We start from the raw sequence: 8,859 nt of genomic DNA on the forward strand, positions 1-8,859 counted from the left end.
ATCGTTAGAGAAAACCGCAGTTTTTAAGTGGTCACTGAATATGCTGAAGATGATGATAATTATGTTTATGATGCTCACAGAGGCGTTTCTTGGACTGACCGAAAGAGGTCTTAATCACAGCTGAATGAACAGTGTGCCCTAGCTGTTGAATATGCAAGTTAACTGGATTTAACGTAACCTAGCGTTCTAAGTTATAAGCCCTGATGAAATACGTCAAATCAGTTAAAACGGTCGTTTTTTAATTGTCAACTCAAACTGCTAATGTGATCGTTTACACTTAAAGGGACACTAAAGGCAAATAACAATTTATGTCAGAGTGAAAGCCCAATGTATGACAACTTCTAAAACGGCAATATTATCAACAGCAATGCCCTACTTACCGAGAAATTAAGCAAATGTATCACATGATGAGCGCCACGAGTGAGACATTTTCGAAGTGATCCCGATGACGTATGGAAGTCGGACTACAATAAATCACTAGTAATCAAACTATCAGCAGTAAAAAAAGAACAGTCCGAGCATCAAAAGACGTAATAAAATGCTGTTTGTTCGTTTCCGCTTGATTCAGGGAAAACAAAACCTCCGTGGCGTTGCCATGGGGAACGGCGCGCGTTGTTCAAAGGTTCCGTTTTCGCCGAACTGCGCCTCGCCCGTCCCAGTGGTAGTTTCGGGATCGCGTACTGACGTGCGTGTTTTGCGCGCTCGTGAAAGTCGCTCTGACAGAAAGTTCGACAAAATGCCGCATGCGTGTGATATTGCCGGATGCCCGAATGGTGCACAACGCCAGTGCTGCAGCAAGGAAACCGGTGTGTCTTTTCACTGGGTGCCGCGGAATGAACCCTTACGCTCGAAGTGGCTTAGTGTCATGCCATTGCGCCAGTGTGCTAAACAGTCAAAACCTCTGCGTGTGTGCTCACTGCACTTTCGTACTGAGGATTACGAGACCAAATGCAACTTGGTGAAGGCTTTGAATGTGCCCATCCGAGCAAGTCTTTGCCGCAGCGCCGTTGTTGCTACTGTGGGTCCCGCTACTTCCGCTCGGCTGCTACTAGTGTCGGCGGCCGCGCAGTAAAAGCGGGCAACGTTGGGCACGGCAGCAGTGACGTATGAATGTCGTATTTTCAGGCGGGAGATTTGAAGCGCGCTAACGCGATGCGGACCACTAAAAACGTGATTTTATTTCAAAATAAGCACTTCCTTGGCACAAAAGCAGCACTACGAGGTTTCTGGACCGCTATTTCAACAATCAACGTCGACTTAATATTTGCCTTTAGTGTGCCTTTAATTGTACTGGCAAAAAAATTGGGGGACGCTTAAGCTTCGCCTTTAAGTGTTGAACGCGATAGCGATATCCTGCCCCTAGTGCGCACTTCGAACACTACGAGTGTTTAACAGAATGCGCACACTAAGGTGTGTGCCTTATGTAATGGGCAGCATGTTTTAAACCAGGAGCAATTATGCGCGAGAAACTTTTTCGAAGTTGCGATGCACCCACTACGTGGTCTTAAGGGAATACGCCCAGTGTGTGCCTTTTGTAATGGGTGGCTGTCTTTAAACCACAAAGTCGTTATGATATTGACATGGTGTGACGCACGATGGCAATGTACGCTTGTACCACGCAATATTACTGCGATATTACATCTCGTACTGTGACACCTGTATACTGGACGCGTATTTCTCGAAAAGCATGAAAGTTACTTTCAGTGAAGCCCCAAGCAGAGGCGTGGCTGTGTGGTAGAGCACCTGCTTGCCATGCAGACGGCCTGGGTTCGATTCTAACTGGGACACAACATTTTTATTATTTATTTGATTTGCAGCTTTTTAGATTTTTCGGTAACGGAAAAGATGATGATTTTTCGCTCACAACCAACGGCGCCGACGCCAACGGCGGAATTTCTGCGATGCGAGCTCTTTAACGCTATCGCGTTAAAATGAAAGCTCAGACGCTTTCCATTGAAGCTGGTTCAACATTGTCTGCTCGGTGCACCGGTGTACGAACAATGAGCTACACAAGTATTAAGCCTCTAATCATGCTGTGGATTTCCCAACCTATGGCGCGAGGAAGAAAATGATACGCGGATACCATGAGAATAAATTGCTTGACTCGTATCCCAAGAAGTAAAATGCACTGCATTGAAACATTTCACGTGCAACAGCAGTGCCAGAAGACAGCCTAGGGAGCAGAAGCAAGATTGGAGGGGCTGGATAAACATCCGCCGTGATGACTGCAATACGTCATCGCGAAGCAATAGCCTCCGTAGTCTGGAAACGTTCATATGCTCATGCTATGCGCATGACTAACTTATGTTTGTCATAGAACATTCCGAAGCTTAATTGCGAGGAAGCGTAGTGCGTGACCCTCCCGCGTTAACGACGAAGCATAAATGTGTGGTTGTGTTCAACGGGTCGTATCTTTTTGCCCCCCAGTGACCCATATCGGCGATATTGGACTAATAAATGTTAGTACTGCCCTCTGAATTTTGTAAAGCGCTTACTGGTAGCATCGCATGACTGAATTTGTGAAGATGAGGAACAGCGTAGTCAAAGGCACCGAATAGGTGTGCTTTAGAGGTTGTCTGAACAGGAAAAACTCAGAGGGTCCCTTATGCAATCACCTAAGACGACTCGAAGGCGAAAGCCATTTTCTTGTTCTTTTTCTTCTCAGTCAACGTGCTGATCCTCCCCGCCACCGCAACATTCAAAAGCTTTCCGAGTTCAACGTGCTTTTACACTGCCTCCCGGATCGGAGGCATTACAAGCTTTCTGCTCCTGACATGGTTTTGCAGAGCCTCCGTGATCGGCCCGCCTTTAATCAAGTGACGATGCCCTTCGATGTCGCCACTACGATGTGTCAAATTCTGGCGATCTGTGACGTAATGCTGACATCATGTTACACTGAGGTCATGTGACTTTTGGCACGCCGAGTGCCGCGCGCGCGCGCGCGCACGCACGCACGCACGCACACACACACACACACACACACACACACACACACACACACACACACACACACACACACGCACGCAGGCACGCACGCACGCACGCACGCACACACACACACACACACACACACACACACACACACACACACACACACACACACACACACACACACACACATTCACTTGAGTATCACATGACTCTGAACCCACTTTTATTACTTTTTTTTTGCATCCTTCAACGCCAACGCCGGTCTCGCGAAGTATCGAGAGATATTGCCAAATCTCGAAGACGCCGACGGTCACTTTTCGCGTTTGATGAGGCATCTAAGGCTTTCGCCATAATAGGGGCCTCATACCGGTTAGCTGATGTTTCGATGGGTGGTATATTCGTCAAAGGCGCCATATGTGTGAAAGGGTTGGTCATAGACGCCTTTGACCAAGATAGGCTCACCTACAAAAACATCGGCTAGCCTGCCTTATGCCCTTATTCCTCCCCTGCACTTCGGATTTTCTGACTATGATCAGTGCACACTACAAATAAATGGGCAGTGCACATCATTCTGTGGTGATCGCGTCTACAAAACATGAGTGGCTGCTTCGCAGAAGGGCGACCAAAATTCGATACAGAAGGTCATGTTTTTCTGAGGGAGCCGGGCTTTCTGCGAATGTGAGCCGTTGAGCTCAGGCCGATAACTGCGATAACTATGAGATGGCTCGAGGAATAAATAGACTGTTAGTATGAAGCAACTTGAGCGATTCAAGGCACTCTTTCTTTCTTCTAAGCTCGAGCAGTTGAATGTCGGTAAATCTCATCGGTTCGGTGGGGGAACGAGATAGTGATCATTCGTTGAATGCAAACGTAACCGCTGTTCTCGCAAACCTATCGGGCCTTATTGTCCCGCTCACCTGCTATTTACGTCGGCGCATAACTTTAAAAATTTTTCCGCAGTTGCAAACACAGCATTAACCCCGTATCCACTTCCTCCGTTCTTTGGGCTGTGCAACGAAAATAAGCGTGGAGGGAATACCCATGACTCTCTTGTTATTCTCATCAATTGCTTCCTGCAACCATGCCCGAAATGAAATGAACAATGAATTTCGCCAAGCGTTCTGTAACTGTAGCTATATACTGCCATCGCGAATATAGCTTGCTTCTGATAAGCTATTAATATGCGGGTTAAAGCTAACGCTCATTTTGTACGAACACGAATTCGTGAAGGAGGACTATAGCAACGGTTTTGGCGATATCGGGCAGCGGCAACAAGCACAAAAAGAACTCTGTAAAGTTGGTACAAATGAATAAATAAATAAGGTGCACATTGCTTAAGCGACGCAGCAACCTCTCTTCCGTTGAGAAGCCGAATCTCTCGGGTACAGACACTTTCACTTGAATGCCATTAAACACGACAAGTGGACGGAAGGTATGAGAAATGTATATGTACACTCGGATTATAGCAGCTGGAGGCTATAGTTTCGAAGCATGCTGGCTGGCCTCACCCATTTTCCCTGCATTGCTCTCTTCCAAAATGCTGAGGGGCAAAGCCGCTGCAGGAAATGGTTTCACCCGAGTCGGCAAATGAGCTCGGTCTAACGGCCGCCCATTAAAGAGCCGGGATATCTGCGCGGAAGGCCTATGCGACTCTTCTAACAGATTCATTGTCGGCTGAAGCAAAATTAGTGCCCCGCAGCAGTGGTTGCGAAAGCGTTACATACGTCGTTGATTGCAGACGAATGCGGAAGCGTGAGTCTGACATCCACAGCGGATTATTATAAACTCTAGCCGGGAAACGCATTTCCTTTGTTGTGAGGGCCGCTGTTTAATACTCGCGAAGGCGGCGTTGCTACGCCGCGATTTCAATATTGCACGCCCCGCGGCAACTGGGCTTTATTGCGGGACCGTGTTAATAATTCGTACTCGTCGGATCTGACGCAGTGCGTCTTTCGTGCCAGCCACCCGGTTTGATGCCACGTGCGCCGCCGCCGGTTGTTGTCTCAAGCCGAGTGTTTTTTTTCTTTTTCTTTTCTGGCGTGGCCGCGTTTTTGCCACGCCCTGGACACGTGGCGACGTGCAGTGCGTATCGCTTCACTCGCCTGTTCGAATCATGGCCCGTATTCACAAAGGCGTCTTACGATAAAGATCTCCTTAAGAGAATATTTCAGCCAGTCACGATGCGGGACTGGCTGACCAATGGGAGAATGCCGGCTGACCAATGGGAGAATGCACTTACGAAAAATAAGTTTCGTGAATTCGGCCCCATGTCTTTAAAAGCAGCACAGACACAACTAAAAAAAAAAAAGGAAGAAACGTTCACCAAATTTCTCCTATTCAAGAGTATTACCGGTAGTTATAACTGGCTGCAAATCAGAAACAAAAATTTAGTCGCACATTATGGAATATTTAGCTATAATCTTTCGCCTGCGGTACGCACATTTTATGTCAAAAATCACTCGAAATTTCGGAACTACCCGCAGTCGGGCACTATGTACGTGGTTTAAGCGTTAGTTTCTTGAGAGTACACGGCATCTACGTCTTGGACATTAGGAATAAGAGTACAAAACCATATGTCGAGATTTTGATGAAGGCATATGTTTCACCTTTCTTTCTTTCTTTCTTTCTTTCTTTCTTTCTTTCTTTCTTTCTTTCTTTCTTTCTTTCTTTCTTTCTTTCTTTCTTTCTTTCTTTCTTTCTTTCTTTCTTTCTTTCTTTCTTTCTTTCTTTCTTTCTTTCTTTCTTTCTTTCTTTCTTTCTTTCTTTCTCCATGACTGCCTGTATAATTATAGTATATTTTTTATAGCACGCACGTTGGCGCAATTTGAGTTTTGAGACATTGCAAACATGAAGGGCCGACACCTTGCGATTACAGTAATCACCGCCGCACTTCCCGCGACATTCGCTGTTGTTCCACAGGTTCCTGGCATATTTACCGTGAAAAGCCGTCAAACTCATGGCCGCTGCCAGGTTGGCCTTGTTTCTCCTGGTTTTTCGGTTTTCTCCCCATCAAGTCGACGGTGTAGCTCTGACCCCCTACAACCCTTTTTTCACATTGCCTTGGCTAACACGTCTGCATCACAAAGTAGGCTGGGATTGTTGCGCAGTGTAAGGTTGCTTCCATTTCTTCCTTTCCCGTTTCAGCCTTTTCCGCGTTCACCTTTAATTACTCTGTTGCAGAAGTAAATATATTTCATCGACCACGAGGGATCCCATTCCGCGTACTCTGTGCAATTTTTATACATTCAAAATTTTCTTATTGCCCATGCCGTGTGTTATCTCATCCTTCCATTTTTGCCCTTACGTGAGCCATCCCCATGTAGGATTAAGAAATGCGTAGAACGAAACGTTTATGCCATACTTGTTTTATCGTAACAACAGGCGTGAACGGATATACCGAATTTTGAATGCAGATGATGTAAAGGAAGCTTTTTTTTTCTTTCTCGAACAGACTCCACGCAAGTGTACGCTATTTCTCTTCGTTTAGACACGAAAAGAACAGACCATAATATGCGGTACTACATTGCCCTTTGGAAAGTATCTTTTCGCGAATATTCGTGTTCTAATGGATTCGGACACGTTCCTTTCGAACACGACACACAATAAATCGAAAAAAAAAGGAACTGTTGTGCCATGCAATGTATCTCAAGTTCTGCCATTGCTATCGCGCGCGAGAGCGAATGGGGAGGGAGAGGAGGAAAGAAGGCGGGTGCCAATGGCACCCGCAGCGTAGAAGAGCTGCACGTCGAATGGCGAGGTCGCGCATAGCCGTGCCCCGTCGTGCTGATTATTTTAACACGATAGCGAGCTCGTTTCGCAGATATTCCGGTGTCGGCGGCGTCGGCGTATTTGGTTGTGAGCGAAAAATCAGTGTTGTCCGTGAGCGAAAATTCGAGGTAGATGCAAATAAAGAAATAATAAAAAATCTTCCGTTCGAATGAGATCGGGGATTTTAACCTGCGACCTCTCACTGTTAGAAAAAAAGGTCGGCATATCCAGTAACTAAACACTAACCGTTTACTTGTCACAAAAAGCACTAGCCTCTCAGTAATGAAGGTAGTAAAATGCAGGTTAGTGAAATTTGCTACCTAGTTAGTAAGTTAATGGTGCTGACTCGAATGGTTAGTCCATTACTAAGTTGTTAGTAACCAGCAACTTCGTAGCCGTATTAACTCTAGAGGACTACAATTATCCAATTAGAGGTCTACGCCTATTTTGTTTATATGTGCGCGTCCATTGCCATATCAAGATGATTCTGTTACAAAAGTGTGTATATATATATATATAGGATAAAAACGAAGTAGCATTGCTCTAGTACATTATATTATGGCAGCTCATTACTTCATGTAATTGTCATGGTAAGTACGTATCGCAGCAACATACAAAGAGGCACGAACGGATCACTAACGAGCACACACACGCAAACGCACACATAGAATATCAAGACTTCTACGTAGCCGATATCTACTCTAGCAGCAGCTATAAGGCTATTTATGCTCCTACTTTGGGATAGCACACCGTGTACTAGTTAGCAGCCGTAGAATTCAGAAAAATAATTGCTATTTTCTACGCATTATCGTGTGCCCTTCTATTTGCTTATATGTGTGCCATCACGTAGCACGAAACTTTTATTACAAGGTAATCAATAAAATGAAAGTTTCTCTAAATTTTGCTAAAGACTGTCACGATTACGACAAAATATACTGCGGCATCTACGAAAGATCTGGCAACGTAGGTTGCTTAGTAGTTACCTAGTTAAAAACACCAAGAAAGCTTCCCTGGTTAGCAAAGGCAAAACTTACAAGTTTTACTAGCTGCTGGCTATAGTAAAGGGATGCCGCGAAGGTAGTAAAATACGCTCGAAACAAGTAAATGCATGCGTTTACTAACTGTTTACTAACTTTTTTTTAGAGATTGCTCGTTCCGTGGCGTGATGCGTTTAGCCGTTCGGCCACCACGCATACACCCTCCAGCGTACTAACGGCGAGCTATTGACATACACCATTTAGTGTTGGTGGTGCGCACAGCTTGACAGAAACGGAGCGCCTTGACAGAAAACGCGCGAGATGGCGCAAGGGGCCCACGGGCGCGCTTTCCGTGTTCTGTCGCGCCGCGTGCATGGATATAGGAGCCGGCGGCGTCCGCACTTTCGCTTTCCTTGCGGCACGGTTTAGGTGCCGACTGAGAAGCGAAGCAGGCCAGCGATTGGGAAGGCGATACGAACACGGTCCGATTACGCTATCGCGTTCTGCTCTTGAAAGCGAAGCTCAAGCGTGCTCCAAGTTTTCGGTTAAGTAGTTAAATAGTCAAACAGTGATGTACCTCCTTTATCACGTGAGCGAAAGCTTATACGTGACTGGGATGGTCACGTGGGCGGACCGTTCTCTATAGCAAACACTTCGCCAGTGAACGGTCGTAATAATAAATTTAATCAATACAAGCTGCTGGTCTCTCGAGGCACCTCAGCGGAATTCCGGATGTTGGTCACACAATTCACGCAGTTGATATCACTCTTTGGGGCACAGGAGGTAGCGATGGCGCTGTAGAGACTGCCCTGCAGTAGGCGATCGACACTACTGAGCGCTTTCTTGAAGGCACAGGTCTTTGCTACTTCCCGGTAAAGTCTGAGCTCCTCCTGTATATCCTGGTTAGGAAGGGCCCCCGACCGAGAGGCTGGGTGCCGCCACTGGAGACGGACATCCACCTACGTGCCAGGAGTAGAGGGTTAATCCCCAAGGCCACTATCCTTCGGATCCTGAGTATGACGCTAGAAGCGACGGGCACCAAAAACATCACGATTCAAAGGTTAGCGAAAAAGACAGATAGTTATTAGGCTAATTACGAGGGTGGCTATTCGAAGGGCAGGATTATCAGAGTATGACTTGTTCAGGCTTATACCTTTTTTGTTGTGTCACTTTGCATACGTGG

Source organism: Rhipicephalus sanguineus, chromosome 1 (genome assembly GCF_013339695.2).
Source record: "Rhipicephalus sanguineus isolate Rsan-2018 chromosome 1, BIME_Rsan_1.4, whole genome shotgun sequence".
NCBI lineage: Eukaryota > Metazoa > Arthropoda > Arachnida > Ixodida > Ixodidae > Rhipicephalus > Rhipicephalus sanguineus.